This window comes from Mustelus asterias, chromosome 2 (genome assembly GCF_964213995.1).
Source record: "Mustelus asterias chromosome 2, sMusAst1.hap1.1, whole genome shotgun sequence".
Lineage (NCBI taxonomy): Eukaryota > Metazoa > Chordata > Chondrichthyes > Carcharhiniformes > Triakidae > Mustelus > Mustelus asterias.
The window spans coordinates 104,871,670-104,895,394 of record NC_135802.1 but is presented as its reverse complement, the minus strand read 5'-3'; the positions used below and the strand labels follow the sequence as shown (position 1 = coordinate 104,895,394).

General features: G+C 43.3%; 1 protein-coding gene across 2 annotated transcripts in view; it reads left to right on the top strand.

Annotated features, from left to right (window-relative positions):
• Positions 1 to 23,725, top strand: part of LOC144510214 (WAS/WASL-interacting protein family member 3-like) — a 91,719-nt gene that overhangs the window by 7,036 nt on the left and 60,958 nt on the right. Inside the window, exon 2 of one of the 2 annotated variants that reach the window (XM_078239718.1) lies at positions 4,270 to 4,299. The exons of the other annotated variant lie outside the window; for it this stretch is intronic. The gene's annotated coding sequence lies outside the window, so the exon portion shown is untranslated. The remainder of the gene's footprint in view (positions 1 to 4,269; positions 4,300 to 23,725) is intronic. 2 annotated transcript variants of the gene reach the window in all.

The window sequence follows — 23,725 nt, the reverse complement described above, 5'->3', positions numbered from 1 at the left end:
TCCCCCCCCCCCCCAATCCCTTGATCCCTTTAGCCCCAAGAGCTATATCTAATTTCTTCTTGAAATCAGACAATGTTTTGGCCTTAACTACATTCTGTGGTAGTGAATTCAATACATTCACCACCCTCTAGGTGAAGAAATTTCTCCTCACCTCAGTTCTAAAAGGTTTACCCCTTCTCCTCAAACTATGCCCCCTAATCCTGAACTCTCCCACTATTGGGATTCTTTCCGAATCTACACTGCCTAATCCTGTTAGAATTTTATAAGTTTCTGTGAGATCCCCTCACACTCTTCTAAATGCCAGCGAATATAATCTAACTGACTTAGCCATTCCTCAATATGACAGACCTGCCATCCCAGAAATCAGTCTGGTAAACCTTCGCTGTACTCCCTCTATAACAAGGACATCCTTCCTCGGGTAAGGCCACCAAAGCTGCACACAATACTCCAGATGTGGCCTCACCCCACCCTATACAATTGCAGCAAAACATCCCTATCCTTATACTCAAATCCTCTCACTGTGAAGGCCTTATTTACTGCCTGCTGTACTTGCACGCTTACTTTCAACGACTGATGCACATGGACACCAAGGCTGAGTATCCACCTCTCTCAATTTACACCCATTCAAGTAATAATGTATTCCTATTATTGCTACCAAAGTGGATAACCTCACATTTATCCACAATATATTGCATTTGTCCTGCATATGCCCACATACTCAGCCTATCCAAATCGCGCCGAAGCATCTCTGCACCCTCCTCACAACTCACCCTCCCACCCAACTTTGTATGATCCGCAAATTTGGAGATAATACATTCAGTTCCCGCTTCCAAATCATTAACATATAGGGGGGAATTTTACCATTTTGAGTCTAAGTGCCGAATCCGGGCATCAAATAGATCCGCGCCCAGAATCCTCTTTCCAGCGCGCCCATACGCGTTTTGCCGGCTCCGGTCCGATTCGTGCTGTGGGCGGGGCTTAGCGCTGGCGGACCGATCGGAGCTCTGAACTGCGCATGCGCAGTTCGAAAAAAATCTGACAGAGCGCACCCGGGCGCGAAAGAAAAAAAATGCAGAAAGCGGCTCTCTGACACAGACCATCTGGGGAGTGGGGGGGGAGGCTGGTGGGAGAAGGAGGGGGGTGTGACGTATCATCCTCTGGGGGGGTTCCGCTGCCAGTCTGCGGCCGATCCCTCCTCCCCACCGGAGGAACGATTCCCTCCACCGGAGTGGCCGCATACTTCAAACACCAAGACTGTCATCATTCACCTCAGCGTTCCGCTGGTCAACTGAGTGAACTTGAACAAGCAGTGGGAATTATCAATGTAAAGCTGCTTCAGCAGTGCAAATAAAACACACCATCCTCGCTGGGGTACCAAGAGACAACTCAGATCCAAATGAATAACTCAAGATTATTTATCCTTCTATTTACTCCTTCGGGACGAACATGACTCATATCACAAATCTACTTAGTCTTTGGCATTTACCCTGGTCGTTTCATTCTGCATCAGTGCCCTGAACAGATGGTGCAAAGAAAGTGTGGCACTATTGCGTTCCGCTGAGGTGAATGCTGACAGTCTTGGTGTTTGAAGTATGCGGCCACTCCGGCGGAGGGAATCGTTCCTCCTGTGGGGAGGAGGGATTGGCCGCAGACTGGCAGCGGAACCCCCCCCAGAGGATGATACGTCACAACCCCCCCTCCTCCCACACCCCCCCTCCTCCCACACCCCCCCCCCCCCCAGAGGATGATATGTCACACCCCCCCCTTCTCCCACCCCCCTGGGATGACCAGAGGATGACCTGGGTCAGAGAGCCGTTGGAGGCTCTGACCCCGCTCTTCGGAAGCTGCAGCGACGACTTCAGACTTCTATTTTGCAGGTCGCTTACCGCGCGGATGCGGATCGGGCCCGAAGACGGTAAAGGGGAATTTGGCGGTAGAGTTGGGCATGCAGTTCATTAAGTCGATTTAAATGCATGCAAATGCATTTAAATCATTGGGCCGCCCGATTCGGGCACGGGCTGGACCCACGCCCAAATCGGGTGTTGGTAAAGCTGCGATCTGCTCGGATTCGGGTGCAGATCGCGTTAAAGGCCCGATGCCCAACTTTACCGTGGTAAAATCGGGCCCATAATGTGAACAGTTGGGGTCCTAGCACGGATCCCTGCTGAACTCCACTAGGTCACTGACTGTCAATCAGAAAAAGACCCATTTACGCCAACTCTTTGCTTCTTATCTGCTAACCAGCTTTCTATCCATCTCAAGACATTACCTGCAATCCCATGTGCTTTAACTTAACAGAGTAGTCTGTTATATGAGGCTTTGTTGAAAGCCTTCTGAAAGTACCTATCTATTCTAATCCTGTTTTCCAGCACTTAGCCCGTAGCCTTGTATACTATGGTGTTTCAAGTGCTCATCTAAATACTTCTTAAATGTTGTGAGGGGTCCTGCCTCTACCACCCTCTCAGGCAGTGAATTCCATATTCCCACCACCCTCTAGGTGAAGAGGTTTTTCCTCACATTTCCTATAAACCTCCTGCCCCTTAACTTAAATCTATGCCGCCTGGTTATTGACCCCTCTGCTATGGAGAAAAATTCCTTCCTATCCACTCTATCTATGCCCCTCATAATTTTATACATCACAATCTGGTCCCCCCCTCAGCCTTCTCTGCTCCAAGGAAAACAACCCCAGCCTATCCAGTCTCTCTTGGTGGCTGAAATGCTCCAGCTCAGGCAACTTCTTGGTGAATTTCCTCTGCACCTACTCTCATGCAATCACTTCCTTCCGATGTTGATATTGAATTCACCCATTCTATTTAACACTTTCTTCTCAGTATGTGCATTGTTGTTTTCTCAACACTTCTGTGTGATGATTTAAGGAGACACATGGTTACATATCATGTTCACTCAGCTCCTGAATGCCCTGTTTTCTCTCATTGCTCTCTATCAGCTTGCAATTTCAGCAACTTGTCATGCAGAAGTGGACTTACACTTTGTGGGGCTTCACACTCACCTTCATTTGTGCTCCCCCAATGATGTCACACCCTTCTTAACCCTGCCCAGCTTTGCCCCACAGAACAAGCCACAAAAATACACAAATTGATCACTTCTTTTGTGCTTTTTAAGTTGTAAAGACACACCTGTATGAATTATTGCTGAATTGAAATCCAAGCTTACCTCTTGTCAGAAAGATGGTAAAGGTGGTCAAATGGATAAATAACGATCTGACGCAGCAACTCTCCCTGGCTGCCTGCACTGTACCAAGGGCACCCCTGACTAAGAGCTGAGCTCCCCTTTGTCCTGCTACTTCTTTGGATGTGGCCAGAGTGATGCACAGGGGGAGTCATGATTGATTCTGTACTGCAAAACTGCCACCCCTCAACTGATCTGTTTTAGAACATGCATGCACGGACCTCTGAAAATAAAATCTACTGTCCCTACAAATTGTTTAAAAACTTATAAAATACCATAGCTCGCCTTATTTGAAGAGAGATCAGAATTCCTGACCCACCTTCCCTTCCCCAGGTTGTTTCATATTGCCTTGTAATAGATATGTTGCCTTGCACTGGTATTTTCAGGACCCATCCCAGCATCTATCGTGGCACGGTTACACACTGATTAGCACTGCTGCCTCACAGTGCTAGGGACCCAGGTTCGATTCCGGCCTTGGGTCACTGTGTGGAGTTTATAAATTCTCCCCAAGCCTGCGTGGGTTTCCCCTGGGGCTCTGCTTTCCTTCCGCAGTTGTGCAGGTATTGGTCAGAGAAAATTGCCCCTTAGTGTCAGGAGTCTAGCAGGGTAAATACGGGGGTTACAGGGATAGGGCGAGTGGGATTGATGTCAGTGCAGGCTTGATGGGCTAAAAGGTCTCCTTCTGCACTATAGGGATTCTATGATTCTATCTCCATTTCCACCTTCAGGATACCCTGAAAATTCAGCCCTTTGTCTCTCCCTAACTAAACATATCAAAAGATAAAGCAAAGTAAACACAACAAGAAGGAAACATTAATTAGAGTGATGTCACACTATACACAAAAAGATAATTAAGAGATGAGTAAATATACTGAGAGTGATAAAAGAGAAAAGGTAAGAAAAAAATTATTTTAAAAATTGTCATTTTTTTCAAACAGGGAATAGACTCCACATTTATAAAAGTTACCTTTGAGTGCCGGAATGGTTGTTTGGTAGTATTTTAACACATTGTTAAAGGGTATTTACACTTGTAATTATCAGACTTAACTATCTACCTTTTTATCTGCTCTTTAATCGCAGCAACTTTGTGATGTTTCAAAGGCAAGAAAGGTAGGACAATGCCATTTTCACTAAACTAAAGGTGGAACATCACAGCTCGGACAACAGCTGTGAAGTATTGATATTAAATTGCACAGCTCACTTGAAGTTGCTTTACTCCTCACAAAAAGATAATGGAGAGTGCAATCAGCCTCACCTCATTAACAGGAAAATATGATGATATCATAGTAACAGGCATTTTCTTGGCTAGTTGTAAAATACCATAATTATCAATCAGTAGTTGTATGAAGTGCTATACACAGTCGAATAATATGAAAATGATTCTCATGTTATAACATACATCTGTGACTCACTTCAGGAATCCCTATCCCTCCTTCCATGTGCCAGCTTTGCCTCAACTAATTTTCCCAAACTTTTTTAATGACATATCTTCATCCTCTTCCTTCTAGCTTTTTACTATGCCCTTTTCTCTTCTCCTGATGTCATTGATGTTTCGCTAGGATAATGTTTGATTGGTGCTGGTGGTTTGCTGATACCTCATCCAAGTGACCATTCTCTGTGTGTAAACAGTGATTGTTGACAGGTTGTTTCCCATATGGGATATCACAGTAAAATCCAACCAGTGTTCTACAAGTAACTGCAGCAGGAGTTGATAGATAATGATCTGAAGTAGGAACCTTGCTGGTTTTCTGCTCCCTGAACTAGGTGCATTGAGATCAAATTTTGAACTGCTACTGGTACTTGACTGAGATCACGCTCCTCAGTGTTGTCACATTGAGATAAATTTGAGATGGGAGTACTAGGAATTCCCCTGCTGCCACCCCCATGGTTACTCTTGTCCCATACCTGTTGCAAACATAGGCTCAGGCATATCTCTCTGAGGAAGTTCTAGAAATCTTAGGGCATTATAATGGGCCAAGACTTGACATGGAAGATTTTTGTTCTGTTTTCCGATCCATAGAACCTGGGAACTGAAAATTTCTCAGACAGTACGAAGAATAATATCTGGGCCTATTCATGCAATGTCTGTAGTTGAGGTGTGCAACCCAATAACAAAAAGAAGAAAATTAAGGCATGAGTTATTGTAGGTTTCTAGCAGATATGTTGAGTTTATAAGACTATCAGCCTTCCCCTTTGATTCTCAAAAACCAAACGATGTTGATATTTACATATCTGATCATATCTATCTGATCATACATATTTGAATCCAGAGGAAATGTTTCCAAAATTCTATTTAAGTTTGGACATAAAGTGGTTGTTGCTTTTCCTTCATGCCAATCGTATTGTGATATCAGACTGTTTATTTAACAAGATATTTAGAAACAAAGCTTTCCAGTCTATAGGAGATGCAAGGAATGACTGTTTTACTCAGACTCAAAATTTGGAACATCTTTTATGTAGGATAACATTTAATTATAGGCATTTCATAGAAAATTTATTTTGAGGAAAATGTAAAGATTTTAAAGACTGCATTTTAGCAATTTATTTGTTATATATAATGGCCTAAACATCTGTCATCGCACTGTACTGCTGTAACAATGGCAGAGTGGGAAGCACAAGCTGCACATGGAGGAGATTGATCCTGCCAGAGTTTTCACCACTTTAGTTTGCACATAATCAATTATATAGGAAACAACAATTCAAGTTATCTGTAGCTAAATAGAAAATAAACATCCTAATTACTACCATGGTAATTTATAAATCTTATCTGTCAGCACGGAACATTATCAGTATACATTTTCTGATAAACAATCTTTGTGCACACATTTTTGTTCAAATAACTCTCATTTACAGAAAGCTTTGCATAAACTGTTGTTGGATGTTGATTACAGTTCGGTAGGTTTGAAGAAATGTTCATAGCTATACGTTGGTTAACTTTAAGTCTTTATTAACTCTTAGAACCATTTACAAATAATACAGTAAAAGGTACAAGCTTAGATCTCCATGCTGCTGGTACACATGGCTCTGGACAACATTCAGTTGATCCTGAGTGTGGGTTATGTGTTCTCTTGCATTACTGTGTTGGGCAGTAATATACTCAGTCCCATGTTAACCCTATATGTCCCAGACCCTTATAATAAACCTCCTCCCAAGTCATTATCTAATGTAGTTTAAATGATTATAGTTTACCTTAATCTTACACTGCTATCACTAACTTATATTTACATTGGCATCAATGCCCATCTTTCCCTTCATTTCTTGGAATTTAAAGGCTCAGGCAGTACGGAGGCCTTTTAACTCTTCCATATGTGATTAACACTACTATTGGAGGAATTGTAGGCTCAGTAGGCTGCTGGTTCTTTCTGTAGGTTTGGAGGTTGTTCTGGCATCTGGTTATGTTTTCATTCTTTCTTCCATTCCTTCATGTCGAACTGCACTTCGTTGGTTTGGTTTTTGTGCTGGCAGATGGTTGCTACCCTAACTCATTTCTTACAGGGTGGATAAAAAGTGTATTTGTTTCCTTGTTGTTACTTTAGTTTCTTTCATCATCATGTGGGTCATGGCGCAGTCCTCTGTGGCAGAGGATGAGTTTCCTCTTGGAATGAGGTTTAGTGGTATGCTCAGCTCGGCACTTTGCTGTTGGAAATGGAAGGCTATTATTAGGTTGCAACATATTTTTTGGCTTTGGCAGGCTGGCTGGGAGTTGCAGTATTTGGTGTTTGCAGTGTTAATCTGCTGTACTATTGTCGGAGCAGGAGCTTGAAGCTCATTGGACTGTTGGTTGCTTTCTTTTGCATCTTCCACTGAAGGCATTTTGGTTACCTCCCGGGTGATTGGCTGGTCTGACCATTGAATGTTTCACAGCACCAAAATGAGAATGGACAAACATGCTCCAGAAAGAGAGAAGGCATTTCAGAGGGAAAGTTAAGGTCGGCGATATTATTATTTCAGTACTCGGGAGCTTGCAGTTCTGTATGATTAACGACAGTGTCTGTTTCAGAGTTATCTCTGGAATTGGCAACTTCTCCTGGGCATTCAGTTCTGTTCAGAATTTTTCTTCCATGGTCAGTGACTTCTCCTTAGACTTGTTCACTCGCTAGAATGTCAGTCTGTTTTATAGAATTTCTCTTATCTACTGTCAAAGTCTGGATTTGGTCTTCCATATTGTATATCGCAACCTTCATGTCATTCAGATTGGATTAAAATTCGAGAAGTTTATCAGTTTTGCTTGTTAATTCTGCTTTCAAGCAATGTTCTGATACATGAGCAATTCTTTCTTCTGTTGCAGGCATTTTGCATGATGCTTACTAGAGACTTCTAATGCTTGAAGTTCATCAAGTTTTAACTCAAGGTCTATCTTTGTTGAATGTGCTTCTACCAGTTTGTCTTTTAAGCATTTCAAGTTTTCTTTCAAGTATTTTATTTTCCATTAGTGACATTCGAATTTTCACATCATTTCACTCTTTTCCTTTACAAACTCACCTTTCATTTGTGAAAGTTGGTTCTTTACATCTATTAGTTTTTATTTACCAGAGCAGGATTTGTCTGCACTATCCTTCAAGACTACATTCTGTAATTGCACTTCTGCCAATTGTTTCTGAGACTCTTCATGCTTTTTGTGAGAAGTTCTACTTGTTCTTCCCAGTCTAGGTTCTTAATTGTCATCTAATTATCATTAATTATCATAATTATCATTATGTTCTATGTTCTATCTCTTCATATATATTGTTGGAAATATAGGCTGGAATTCTTCGATGTATGTTCCACTAGCGGTACCAGCGAGAACGGAGAATTTGGCACTCAGTCAAATCCCCATTAGTTGTGTCCCCTACTCTCCTATGATTTGTAATGATGGGAATAGTCTCAGATACAAAAACTGTGTAAGCACAGATTCTTACTGTTCGACACCATTAGCAACGTGGTTGGGTGAGCTCCCCTGTGTATCATTGGTTGTGTATCACAGTTCCGACGTGCCACAGTGAAAAACCACACCGACCTCCTCAGAAGACAAACACGGGACTCGGCGGACAGAGCACCCTTCATTGTCCAGTATTTCCCCGGAGCAGAGAAGCTATGACATCTTCTCCAGAGCCTTCAACATGTCATCGATGAAGACGAACATCTCGCCAAGGCCATCCCCACACCCCCACTTCTTGCCTTCAAATGACCGCACAACCTCAAACAGACCATTGTCCGCAGCAAACTACCCAGCCTTCAGGAGAACAGTGACCACGACACCACACAACCCTGCCACAGCAACCTCTGCAAGATGTGCCGGATCATTGACACGAATCCCATCATCTCGCGTGAGAACACCATCCACCAGGTACACGGTACATATTCTTGCGATTCGGCCAATGTTGTCTACCTGATACGCTGCAGGAAAGAATGTCCCGAGGCATGGTACGTTGGGGAGACCATGCAGACGCTACGATAATGAATGAATGAACACCGCTCGACAATCACCAGGCAGACGTGTTCCCTTCCAGTCGGGGAACACTTCAGCAGACACGGGCATTCAGCCTCTGATCTTCGGGTAAGCGTTCTCCAAGGCGGCCTTCACGACACACGACAACGCAGAATCGCTGAGCAGAAACTGATAGCCAAGTTCCGCATACATGAGGACGGCCTCAACCGGGATCTTGGGATCATGTCACACTATCTGTAATCCCCATGACTTGCTTGGGCTTGCAAAATCTCACTAACTGTCCTGGCTGGAGACAATACACACTTCTTTAACCTGTGCTTGGTCCTCTTTCCACTCACATTGTCTGTACCTTTAAGACTTGATTACCTGTAAAGACCCGCATTCCAACCATTATCTTATAAATTGAGTTTGTGTCTGTATATGACCTGTTTGTGAACACAAGTCCTCATTCACCTGATGAAGGAGCTTGAGACTCCGAAAGCTAGTGCTGCCAAATAAATCTGCTGGACTTTAACCTGGTGTTGTGAGACTTCTTACTGTGCTTACCCCAGTCCAACGCCGGCATCTCCACATTGTATCATTCGTTTCCACAGATTCCTCTCATTAGGTTTTTACATTGCCTCAATATCCATAGATATAGTCCACTCATTTAATTTTAATTGTCAAATAAAATGGAGGGTGTTAGAATTTCTTGAAACCTGAGTTGAGGGCAGGAAAATCAGTGAATCTAGTATAAAAATAGAAAATGCTGGAAAAACTCAGCAGGCCTGGCAGTATCTGTGGAGAGAGAAACACAGTTAATGTTTCAATCCTAATCACCCTTCTACAAAATGGAAAAGAGTTAGAAATGTGATTAATGATATACTTGGTGAGGGGGGTAGGACAGAATGGAAAGTCATGATAGGTTGGAGATTGTTAATGGAAAGTATGTGCACCATGTGGCTTTGGTGAATGGGAGGAGGATGAAAAAATAGACACTTGTCAGTTTCGCAGCTTGCAGCAAGGTGTCACCCACATCAACTGTGGCATCACTACTGCCACTTTAGCTCAGATCTGATAACTCAGCAAGCTAAGGATCAAATCCAAGCAGAATCCTGCCCTGTATGGTTCAGCACCACATTGATAGGTACATCTACTGACTGAATCAATGGACAGGGTGTGCACGCTATGTGGGATTTGGGGTATAGATGGGGTAAAGTGGGTGGAAGGAAAGGGGCTTACCAACTCTGGGCCAGTGGCAAGGCTATAATAATCAGTATATACTGTGATTCTTTCCTTCATTGTCTTCAGTCTGAGTTATTAGAATACCTGGAGACATTTTTGTGTTATTCCCTGTACCTTGGATTTAGAGTTGTTTTCTTCATAGCCATGTGTTTTTCACATGGACAAGTATACCTTGCCTAAGTGCTCATGTTCTTTGAGTCAATATTGTCGGCTTTTGCTGGGGAGGAAGAAAGAGGGGCTTTGGGTAGTCTTTGTCGCTAAATAAATATGGTGATGAGGTCAGGACTCTATTCATTTCTCCAAGTGTCAGAGGCTTAGGGGTGATCTTATTGATGTCTATAAAATAAGGAGGGGCATAGATAAGGTAGATAGTCAACATATTTTCCCAAAGGTAGGGGAGTCTAAAACTAGAGGGCACAGGTTTAAGGTGAGAGGGGAGAGATTCAAAAGGGTCCAGAAGGATAAAATTTTCATTCAGAGGGTGGTGAGTGTCTAGAACCAGCTGCTAGAGCCAGCAGTAGAGGCGGGTACAATTTTATCTTTTAAAAAACATTTAGACAGTTACATGGGTAAGATGGGTATAAAGGGATATGGGCCAAATGTGGGCAATGGAGACTAGTTTAATGGTAAAAACTGGGCGGCATGGACAAATTGTGCCAAAGGGCCTATTTCCATGCTGTAAACCTCTATGACTCTATTTCTCTCATCTGCCATCACAGATGTGGTTAATCCCTCTGTCAAATGCTGCCTTGATGTCAATGGCAGTCATTCTCACTTCACCTCTGGAGTTCAGGTCTTTTGGCCATGGTTGAACCAAGGTTATAATGAGGTCAGGAGTTGAGTGACCCTGGCAGAACCCAAACTGAGCATCAGTGAGCAGGTTTTAGCTGAGTAGGTGCCACTTGATAGCACTGTTGATAACCTCTTCTATCACTTTTCTGATGATCGAGAGTAGATTGATGGGGCTGTTATTGGCCGGAAAAGATTTATCCTGTTTCTTGTGTACAGGATATATTTGGGCAATTTTGCACATTGCTGCGTAGATGTCAGTGTTGTAGCTGTACTGGAACAGCTTGGCTAGGGCACGTGGCAAGTTCTGGAGCTGGAGCGCAAGTCTTCAATACTATTGCCGGAATATTGTCAGGGATCATAGCCTTTGCAGTACCCAGTTTCTTCAGCTGTTTTTTGATATTGTGTGTTCATATTGTGCCTCAGAAACACAAAGGTTCAGAACTGTTGGACTAGGTAGCAACTTATACTGTATTCATTATTTCATTGTACAAGAATTTTTTCACCAAGGTCTGCTGAGGAATAATACCAATGCAAATTCAAGTCTTTCTAATATTGGTCTATTTGTATTTCCTTCTTATATATATATATATATGCATTCAACTTTATTAATTCAATTTTTGCCCCAGAAAACTTGTCTATTAGTACAATTAAGTAATTTTGATAAAGCAGCACAAGTGTTGCAAGGTTTTATCTGATATAACACCATAACTAGAATGTTAATATGAGGAGTAAGCTATAATGCTGAAACTAATTTTTCTTGGCATGCATCCCTCCAGATTTATATCAGATTGACTCTTAAATTCAGGTTACTCAAAGGATATAACTAACAAAGGCAGGATATTGCGGTTGGATAGATTATAGCATTTTAATGCTAGTTCCGTGAAATTGCTTCAACAATCGAAAGGAAAAAGTTTAGCTTGAAGTCCTCTCCATACAAGATTTACAAGTACAGGGAGTCCTCATATAAAGTGGTGGTTGCGTTCCTAAAAATCACCGCTTTAAGTGAAATCTTTTAAATGAAGCATAGTTTCCCATATGAAGCAATGTTAAAGCCAGAGTTAGGTTCCTAGGGACAATGTTTGCCCAGAAAACTCAATGTACAAATTGAAACACTGTACCGTACAGTCTGAAATACTGTGGAATATAGTGAGTGACCTTAAAATGTTTGCCTTGCCTATAGGCTTCATCATTTCAGAGACTTCTTTAAAACACCTGACCCGGTAGCATGTAAACCAGCCCAACATGAACCTCATCTGCCAGTTGGATTTGCATTGCACAAGGATTGAGGACGCATTAGGTGCTGAGTCCAATGGGGATCCAGCAGGAGGAGTTTAAAAAGAGAAGAGACCACTCCCTGAAGGCTGTGGAATGTCTGAGAGAGCTGCCTAGAATGACTCCAATAACTGACCCTGTTCTGTAGTCATGGCCTCAGCTCTTGGTGCTCATGGAAGGCGGGGGGGCAAGTCGGGTGGATATCCGGCCTCCCTGTTTCTCTGCTGATGCCCGGGAGTCCTGGTGAAGGAAGTCAGTGCCAGGCAGCAAATTCTCATGCCTAGGGACAACATGCAAAGGCCACCCCATCTGATGAAAAAGATCTGGGCAGAGTTTGCTGCCCAGGTCAGTGGGTGCAGACTGTTGCGTTGTATGTGGCTTCAATGCCGCAAAAGGTTCAGTGACCTTCTGCGGTTGGCAAGGGTAAGTGCAGAAAGGGCATGGACCTGTGTAGGGAAGTGCAATCGGGTGCCTGTTCCTCTGTGTGCTCAGGGGTCTGAGTGTGTATGCTAACTGGCACTGAAGCCTGTCAAGGTTGAAGGTAAGAGTTGTGGGTCACATATGCACGTGCCTTGGGTACTGGAAACGTTACAGGCTCTGTGATTGGAAAGTGAACTATTGCAGCCGGAATGCCTGTTAAAGCTCCAATGCAGATGGAACCATACAGTGGTCTCCATTGTCTCCTCCAACCACCTAACATTCATGGGCACTATGGTGATTGAACTTACTGATCATTTTCCTTCCTTCCACAGATCCCGACCCTGAGGATTCCCTGTTAAGCTCCCAGGAAGACATCACTCCTGCACCAGCAGCACACCCCCTCTTGGCTAATTACATGCCAGTGGGCATTAGATCATTGGCTCCGCAAATAGTGCAAAGTGTTGAGGGCACATCACACTTGCGTGAGAAGTGGTAGAGGCAGAGAGATCCCAGGGTGCCAACAGTGGGAGCACTGCAGGAGACCAGGAATATGTTAGATGCAGATGACAAGTCTCTGGAGATATCCATCAGGCGGCAGATGCTTTATGTCCAGTGGGATGCGCAGGGAGATCTGGCAGAGATCCACAATGGTTTGCATGCCATGGCTTCCACCATTGAGGAGTCCATGCCATACATGGAGCATTGTGATGACATTGAGAACTGAGTGCACATCCTCCTCCATTGAGAGAGTGGCAACTCTTTTGGCGAGTCGGCTTCATAGGTTCCAGGGGTCTTCTGGAGGTCACTTCCATTCACTGGATGGATGGGGCAACTAATCTCTGCTCAGTGCCTTTCCATCAGTGGTGAGAAGGGAGGTGGACGAGCTGCCTCTCAAGGCTCTCCAGACAAGGGCAGCAGTGGCTGCTGCATCTAACAATGCCGCGTCATCTGAGGAGTGCCCAACCATGGGGTTGGATGCTCCTTCCCAGCTGGAGCTAAATCGGGCAATGGTGGCCAGAGGATGCCTGCCAAGGTCATCATGTCTACCACAACAGCAAAGTCAGCAGGCTGTCTCCAATGCTGTTGCCAAGACATAGCACCCACAGGCATAAGTTTAAGGCATAGGCTTGTAAGTGGAAGGCTATGTGTGGTACAGCGGTTCTGGGTTGGGCTCTAAGGGAAAATTTTGTTGCGAATGAGACATTGCCATTGGATTGAGTCGGCCTTCAGGCCTTGGATGCCTAGCTGAAGGTTCATTGGATCAATGCATCCTTCACATCGCTGCCCCCTTGAATGTTCATATCATCTGCCTCAAAGTCCTCACCAAATCACCCTGTGCGATCCCATCACTGGAGTCATCCTCCCTAACTTGTGGTCCTGCCTTGCTCTCCTCAGCCTTCACTGGTTGGTTTCGGACCCCCTCCCCCCCCACTCCCTGCCCCCACCTTCTCAGGGTGAAATTGTGGAAGGCACAGCATATGACAACAGTGAGGGAGACATGTTCTGGTAGATACTGCAATGACCCAGGATGAAACAAGGCATCAGAAGCACATTGTGAGCAGCTCAATGGTCCTCTCCACCGCCACTCTGTTGGATGCAGGACTCCTGTTTTGTCTCTTTGCCTCAGTTCTTGGTGATGAAGTGCGGTCATCAACCACCTCATGGAGGAGCCACAAACAGCCTTGGAGTGCCATAAGATATATGAATCATGTGAGCTCCCTGGATAACAGGCATGAACTTGTATAACCTGTGTCCTCTGGTCACAGACAATCTGCATATTTATTGAGTATACCTTTTGTTGACGAAAGTTCCTGGTTCTCCTGCTGGCATCCTAATGGCCACATGCATGCTGTCTATAGCACCCTGGATATGGGAAAAACCATTGCCGTGAACCTTTGTGCTCTCTCTGCCTGGCTGCCCTCACCTGTCCTGTAGTCGATGAAAATGAAAGCGTGTCTAAAGATGGCATCGGTCACCAGCTTGATGCAACTGTGTGCAGTTGATTGAGAAACACGGCACAGATTCCTCATAGAGTCCTGAAAAGAACTGGAGGCATAGAAGTTGAGGGACGACTGTGACCTTCAATGCCATTGGCATGGTTTGACCACCCACACAGTTGGAGGCGATTTCGAGACCTATCATGCTACAAATTGATGTCACTGTATGCCTGGAGATGTGAAGCCTCCTATAGCACTGGATGTCGGACATCTGGAGGTAGTTGATCCACTGTCTGTATACTCTAACCACTGGGTAGTGGTGTCTTGGACGTCCCCTCCCACACTGGCCTCCCTGCTGGCCCTACACCAACTGAGCCCATGCCTCTCATCTGACAGCTCTCTGCCCAGGACATTGCCTGCACTCACCTTGTCTCCTCTCCTTCCTGCCCTTCTCTTCCTCTTCAGAGGAGGTCCCACCAGCAGAGTCCACCATCCGCACTGGATCAGATGCAGAGGATCACTGTCCGGCAAATGATTGAATAATGTCATTGAATCTTCAATGTGCTGAAAGTCACACCTCAAATGTTAAACAATAACTAGGAAACTCAAGCTAACCTCTATAATCACACAACTATGGGCTCTATCGCAAAGAAACTGCTACTGCTCCGGGGGGAGGGAGGCTTTTATTCTGTCCATGGGTGAGAAAATGCAAAACACCTAATGGGTGCTCACCCGTTTCCCCCATGTGATGAGCTAAAGATTACACAAGCAGCATAAAATCTCAGTCGATTGGTCTTTTGATGGCTTTAGTTGGCACTTTAATTGTCGGTGGGCATGCATCCGATTCACGCACGTGCATGGAAACCTTGAAATCATGCACATGTATGATAATGTTGGGAAATGCTCCCCATGTCTTCTTGTGAGATTTTACACATTTAAGGGTTGGGCGCGCACCCAGCCCAGGCATGTAACATTCTGGCCACCTTCTCGGATGGGAGCGGCTTTCACATCAGGTGCACCCCTAATGTAAAATTTGGCCAAAGTTTATGACAGGTTCCTCCAACACAGGTGCTGTATTGTACAGAGCAGTACCCTTGTACACAAAAAGAACTCTTTTAAAACAGAAGCACACAGGAGTCCTCAAGTACATCCTGCACTAGCAGCACAAAAATTTGAAAAGCAAAGTTTACATTACAGTATCTGTGATGTAAGACACAATAGATTGGAGAAGTCTTTCAAAACAAAAGTCCACAGAGTTCCTCAACTCGTACAGGGCATGGTTTTAAAAAAACTGTGATCATGTAGGAAACCCTCTCTGGTGCATATTGCAAAGAGCCACCTGAGTGGTCTAGGCACCTGAATCGCATCTTCAGAAGTCCAATGCTGTGCTCTATGAGGGAGTGTGTGAAACTTTGAACAGTTTTGTAACTGTCCTTGGCATGAGTGTGAGGACAATCCACTGGAGTCATCAACCCCTTATCCCCCGGCAACCATCCCTGCAGATGTTCTGGATGCAGTCAGCGTTGTGGAGACACACACACACACACATACCCCCGCCCCCCACCCTCCCAACAGTGAGGTGTCCGTGGCCACATTATTCCACCTTGTCCACATCAGCAACCCCCTTAGCTTGCACCCCACTTGAACTTAGGTTGAGTTGAGTTTCCATGAGTCCCACAAGATGGCATGGATAAAGTGGGCACAAACTAGTCTACCCAGCAGAATGGTGTTGAGCACCACAGAGAGTTACAAATGGGCAGCTGGAGAACCGACCTGCCAATAACCCACCATTGGGAGAATTTCAAAATGATTTTACGCCAATGGATTTTTGACTTTTTGGCTCCTACTTGAGTCTCGTCTCCTGTTGGCCACAAAATCTGCCACAGACAGGATGGGAGAATTCTGGCTGGTATTGTTGAGGTATGCATTATTTGATCAACATCTATAAGAGAGAGAGAGCGTTGGGTTAATATCTTGAGTGTGACACTTAATTTGAACCTTTCTCATGCTTTGTATTTTTTTGAATAATGGAAATGTGTTGCATGCAATTAGAAGTCAGAGAGACAAAACTTGTCAAACAGGAAATTGCCAAACATATTGTTCAGTATTTTATGATCCATCTTATCCTGTTGCTAGGTGTGGAATATCCCCAGATATTTCAAAAGGGAGCAGAGGTCACATGAATTATATGCCAAGCAATATTGTACTTAGCAGTTCTTAGCAGTGCAGGAAGTATACTTCACAGAAAGGGCATAGCTATGCAGGAATCCATGGGATGAATTTGTTATCCTTGGTTCCCGTAAGTTTGAAATAGTCACACTTTTAGGCTCAAAATGCTGGTGTTTCATTGAGTATATTCCTTACAGTTCTTCATGTGGCTTGTGGACATTGTTGCTCAGCACCTGACTGCAGTGCAGCAGTGAGTGTGGCACCTTCAGTGTACATGACAATTAGTTCCTAACTTTATGAATAATATAAAAATATACTATCCATCTTTATTTAAAATAAATGCCTTTATATCAATATAATTGTTCCAATTTTTAACTTTTTCTTACATTATATCTTCGGTGGTTCAATAGTGATATCATGTTCAAAATCTTCAAACCATCCAACCATTTTATCCAATTATTCTGGATACATTTGTACCAGATCCTTTTGCTTCAGACTGGAGTGCACTTCTTAATTAGTATGCTACCTTCAACCCTTAGTATAACTCCCTCAAACCTCATGGTTTACTAAGACAGGGAGGCAATGCATTATCTCTGGACTATTAATCCAGAAGTTCAGCTAATGTTCTGGGGATCCAGGTTTGAATTCTGCCATGGCAGATGGCGGAATTTGAATCCAATAAAAATATCTGGAATTAAGAAAGTACTGATGACTGTGAAATCATTGTCGATTGTTGGAAAAACCCATCTGGTTCACTAATGTCCTTTAGGGAAGGAAATCTGCCTTCCTTACCTGGTCTGGCCTATGTGTGACTCCAGAGCCACAGCAATGTGGTTCACTCTCAACTGCCCTCTGAAATGGCGTACCAAGCCACTCAGTTCAAGGGCAACTAGTGATGGACAATAAATGCTGGCCAAGTCAGCAATGCCCCCAAAAAAGGTAAGCTACAATTGCTCAACCCCAGGATAGCAGGACAGTCTGTTTCAGTGATATGGAACATAAGGTTAGCATATTTTCCATTTTGTGGCCCTCTAATTTGTGTTGTTACAGCTATTGGACCTCAGTGTCCCCTGTTTGCCATCAATATGTGGAGATGCCGGCGTTGGACTGGGGTAAGCACAGTAAGAAGTCTCACAACACCAGGTTAAATGGTATTTGCTACCAAATAAACCTGTTGGACTTTAACCTGGTGTTGTGAGATTTCTTACTGTGCCATCAATATGACATTGCTCGGTTTCAGAGCATCTTTCCTTGGGTAACAATTTTCTTTCAGATTTTCAGGAAAGATCTTTTAGTACATTCTGAACAGAATTATATTACTCAATGCTCCAGTATTGATTATCAGCTTCAGAGTTATAGTTGTGGGCTCATCTCACCCTCTTCCTGATCTGAATGGTTGTGTGTACTTATTGTCTTTGAGAACTGTTGCATCTGAAATTTTATGGTTCCTATTTTGTTCTCAAAGTCATTGCCATCTTCCAGGGTATTAATGTTTTGGTCCCTTGCCCTGTTGCTCTGTCTCTAATAACTTCTTTATCATCTTCTTTGTTCAGCACATCTTATCCTAGTGATTGAGCTTTCAACAAGCTCTACAATTTAATCCATGTATGAGACTTTACCTTTCGTCTGTGAACTCAGTCTACACTATCTGTGCATCTTTCTCTTTTTCTGATAATTATTTTGTTGCCTTTTCACTGCATCAACCCTGCTGCCCCTTGTCTTGACTTAACTGAAGGGTAGTCAGTGTTTCCATCCGTCTACTGTTGAGTACATATGCTCTGGCAGTGTCAGCAACCTGCAATACCATGAACTTGTCCTTTCCAATTAAATCTTATTGTAGTTAAGGCTGTGTAGAACCCCAAATGTGCTGATGTATCATCCTTTCTTTTGTTTTCTTCTATTTCCACTTTCTGGCTGCATTTTTCAATCTTGTTAAGGATTGTCAACAAGCTCACCTGATTCCTGTCTCTGGCTTTGAAACTCATGTGGTTTATCTGATGATTTATCTTTGGCTGGAAATGGGTGCTGAAATTTTCAACAGCTTTACCTGGGTTTTTACCATCTCCCTCACTTAGCTCCCAGTTATTAACCAAATGTAATCCTTTCTCTCCTGCCACAAAATGATGTAGCTGACCCTTCCCTCTGCACCAGTGTCTTTTCAAAAGCTATTGAATGTCAATCTGCACTCTCAAATGCCTCTACAACAACATCAGCTTTCCAATTTATTATGGGCTGTAGTTGTGTATTCAGTGCTGTGGTAGTTGCCATTTCATTTTTGTGCAATGCACTCAGTTTAACTCTCTTTGACATTAATTCAGGTTGATTTTTCTCAATCTAATTCAACGTTAAATTTGTTTAAAATGTTTGAGTCTTATTCACCAACATCTGCTGCCACCATGTTATGTCTTCTGGTTTCCATAAATTCGGAATAAACATACTTTTAGATACAAAATGCTGGAGCTTCTGTACATTCTGTACAGTTTCCCATGTGGCTGGTGAACTGATATATTGTTGCCTGACTGCAGGGCATCAGTGCTATTCTGGATGCATATTTGCATAACATTTCGTTCCTAACTAATATAACAAGATAACAGAATTTAACTACTTGTTATCAGCAAAAAAATTAAGAGACTTTGTTTTAGCCTCATGTTTTCTACTCTAGTGGATTCCCATGAAAACAGTTATTGATTTTTAAAAAATTTCAGTCTATCTTCACCATCTGTAACTTCCATGTAGACAATTTTTGTTTGCTTAGGTCAGAATTGGCTGTAACTTTGTCACTAATGAACATGTGTGTGAAATGGGATCTAAGTTAAACCATGTAAGTCTGGGCTTCCAAACTTTGGGTCATGATCTCCCAGTGGTGTAATGTGATGAGATTTTGGGGTTTGTGCTCCGAGGCAGCAATGGTTGCCATGGAGATCAGACTGATTGCTGAAGTTGTGAGACCCCTTTAAATCTTACATTTTTCCTATTGGTGAGCATGACCTAATGGACTGCTCTCTGAGGCCTGATTGCTGCTGCAAAAAAAGCTAAGTTTTTTTTTGTAGAAACCCTACCTTTTCATCAACTCTCCCAAAGCTCAACTCTTGTTCCTACAATCCCTTCAATCAAGAACTAAAGCTACCCCTTGCAACTGAAGCTCCCCTTCCCCCATTCAACAACTGAAACCACCCTCCCCACACCACCAATTGAACCCCCAAATTTTGGATCACATGAAGTTTGAGGCATTAAAATGGGGTCACACCAGAAAAGAATTTGGGAAGTTATCCATATACAAATACTTAAATTATATTCCCTTGACTTTATACAAATGCACAAATTTGAATATTTTTCAGAATTTACCTCCAAAAGATTAATATACAGTTGCTACAAGCTGCCTTCTCTCAAACATTTGCTGTATCTCCATATGCTTACCTAACCATTTTTTCCTGAGAAAGTTTTATCTTGCTATTTACTTCTAAATGACTGGTTGATATTAAAGTGGCATCCTTCTCAGCCCTGGAAGCTGATCCTAGAATTTCAGAGCATTCCAAAGTTCAGTATCAACTTTGCTTTAGATTTAAATTATGCCTTCTCTCTCCCTCTCTCCTCTTTCTTCCTCCTGCCAAAATCCGAGTGTTTCATTAGTACTGTAAAGTCAGAAAGTTGTCCACATAATGCCAGGCATTTATTGGGGTCTGATTTTCTATTAACATGTTTTTATAATTGCATGACAAAGTCTAGTTGTTGCCTTCCTTTCTGATGATGCTGAATTTCAAGCTCTGATAGTTTTTCAGCTGCCGGCACATTTTGAGTTGATTCAGTTTCGATATATCACTATAAATCCTATGATACTGAAAAATCTAATCCATCAGGATGCGAAACTAAACCATTCCTGCAGCTTAATTTATGTTAAAATGGCCAGCCTACTCAAAATGGACTGTTTGACCAAAAGAACAAGTGGCAGCAACATCAGAAAAGGACCTCCAGAGAGGGCAGCAATGGCACTGTTGGCAAGCAAACCAACAGATTGTGTACTGAGAAAATATAGTACTAATTAGGCATTGACATAACAAATCACTTAAGTCATCTAGAAACAAAAGCATTTGTGAGAAGAATGAAACATTACTGTGAGAAAACAGCTGTTTCTCAGCTGTGCTGACCCCAACTGGCATTTCTGCAAAACTACGCTCAAAACAACAGCTGCGTTTCACAAAACCAGTTTGTCAGACCTTTTCACTTTTCATTTCTTCAAAAGTGATTTGGGGTATGATTTCTTTTGGTAGTTTCACATACACAAACATCGTAAATGTATGTGTGTGTGATTTGATCACTTGACACGAACCAATCTCAGCTGAGCTTGTGCTGTTGATCACATTACTCCTATAGATGCAGTAGTGCAATGTAAAGGTTAGTTTGCCTGCAGTCGAGTACTTTTGCTCATGGTTTTGCTCCAGCAACTGCTGTCTGACAAGTTCCAAGATTTAGGAGGCCAGCCATGAGCAAACAATGCGAGGGAACTGAGTGACAATCTCTCCAACCCAAATGCTGAGTCCTCACAATTACTGACTCTCCAGGGCCCTCTTGACTGCACTCCAAGCAGCTTTCTGTGGTGGTGGAGTGATTTCGTCAAGTCAAAGGTTCCTCCAACAATAACAGGTGAATTCAAAAAGCATGATATGGGGGAAGGGAAGGGGACTGTGTGCTGTGACAGGAAATGTTTACTTGGTGATTAGATCCAAAATTCATTCAAAGAACCACCACCCTCAATTGGCTAATTAGTCAGTCAGGAAATATATTAATACAATTTTACTGGACTTGCCTGCATCTCTATTTTTCTCTCCCTTTTCAGCAACTTTATGGCATGTATTAATAGCTCATAGCGGTAAGGCAAAGCATATGCAGGTCTTCACTGATATTGAACTATATCTCACTGTTAAAAGATATCAGAGAGCAGTTTGGAGGCTGTGCCTTATTTTTCTCCCCTTATTGGAAAGTACTCTTGGCCTCAAAAACTCATTCTAATGTCCTGATTTTATAGGATGGCAGAATTTCCCTTCCTCCCACATGAAGAGTCAGCAGTGAACACACCCCCATTGATACAGGCTGCCCTGCAGCCATTTAACATCGCAACAAGGTTAATTGAGTGGAGATGGGACTTCTGTCCCTCAATCATGAAGCAGTCCTGCCTCAGAGGGCTGTCGACCAATCTGATTGACTGGTAGCTCTCTAGTTCCAGCAAAGCCAGAAACTGCAATGGACATGATTGGGACTCAATTAGTTCCTAAAGTCCTAAAGGGTGGAATTTTTTGCTCCTGCCAGTGGTGGCAATTGTGGGGGATGACGGCACAAAATTTGGTGTGATGAGAAAAGTCAATTTTCGGCTTGCAGGAAATTAGTTTGAAATGTTGTTTTCCTGTCTTTGAAGGGGGCATTAGGGTGGGGTTGAATTTCCCACTGATCTATGTCCGGAGCCAAATTTACATTCATTTGCATCTCATGAATGCTCATTAAAGGCCAATTCACTGTATTTGCATTCACTCTCCAAATTAAGCACCAAGATCATATTGAACAGACTGACCTGGGGCAGAGGCCACACTGTCATGGGGCATATTGAATAAACTGCCCTGGGATGGAGACCACAGTGTCATGGGGCATATTGAACAGAATGTTCTGCATTGTGCAGACCATGTTAGAGGGCTGTGCATGGCATGCATGTTTTAATCCCGGTCTTGGACAGGGGAAGGGCAGTGATGATTGTACACAGCAGGGTGTGCGGAGCATTGTCAGTTCCATAAGGCATTGAATCCTGGGGGTGAGAGGCATGTTACTGTGATGCAGCTGGCACTGTCACCATCAGGGGAGGCATCTGAATCCAGTAATGTCAATTATTGAAAAATCATGAGGTTGTTATTGGATGGTCTCATGGGGGGAGGATGATGTTAGAAAGTCAGGGTGAACATGGCGTTGAATCAGGTCAACAAAGGACATGGGGACATCACCATTAAAGGGTTCAGGAAGGAAGATAGGAATAACAATATGAACAATGATGGGGTCAAGGGTAACAGGGATAGAATGGGAATTAGGATGTGGTGACCATGGAGGAAGATGGGAGGAAGCTGATGGGTGCACTCACACTCACAAATGTAATGCGCACCGTGATCGCCTTCAGTGATCAGTGACTCAGTTGGAAAAACAAGCTTGAAAATAATGTTATTGGCGGAGTTTCAAGACATATATGAGGAGTTGTGCACAACTATTTTGGGCGAATTGAAGGTGCACACTATAACTGTCTTGCTGAAACGGTGGAGGGCATGCTTCAGCTGAGTGCCAGACTCAACGGTCTCGTGCTTAATAAATAAGTTTGGTTCTCATTTCTAATTGTGCACATTCAGGTGGACAGTCCATTAGATTTAGGTGTTACACTGTATATGGTCTTAAATGGCATCTGATCCTCACAGAGGCATGGATGCAGTCTCCAAGAATCAATAGCCATGTCTGCAGCACAGAGGCAGCACGGGCCCTACAAGGCTCCATCTCCCCAATGCATTAGTTATAACATTCAAGGCACCATGTTTGCAGTCAGGCCAAAAGTGCAAGAACTGAGTATCCATAGTTGTTGTAAAACCACTGGAGGAGAACCAACACAAGGCTGACTGTGGCTCCTAAGACTTTCACTTTGGATCCGAATGGCCACACTTGTTGTGAATGTGTATTCATGTCTGAGAGGAAAGATCAGCCACTTGTCACCCTCTAGGATGATATCATCCTGCAAGAGATTGCCTTGGTATGTGATGTGCAGACTAAGGGAAAGTCCATGGCTTGAGAATGCATGGCTGCCTTATATATGGAGGAATACGAATCAGTGGGAAATAACATTGATTGCTCAATTGTATCAATTCAAGGAAACACGGAGGAGAAATTCAGAATGCAGGTTGCAGGCAACACTTGATAACTTTGATGTGAATGAAAAGAAGGTCTGGCACAGTTCTAAGAAGACTGTTGCTAAGAATCAAGAGCCAGCGGGGTCCCAGGAAGACCCAGATGCTGACAAGAGGAAACCAAATCTGTGAAGATGTTTGGTAAGACCAAAGATCTACTGAAGATGTAGCTCATACATAGAGATGAGCAAAAGGTAGTGTCAAAGACCCCTAGCAATGTCATAGCTCATAATTGCCACGTTCTTTGTGAGGATCTGATGCCGCATGGATTGGGAAAGCATCCAACATGGTTTGTTCTTAAGGTTACCATTGTACTTGCAAGCTGGCGGATCCTTCCAGGATTCCACTGGGAACCTCTGTGGAATCTCACA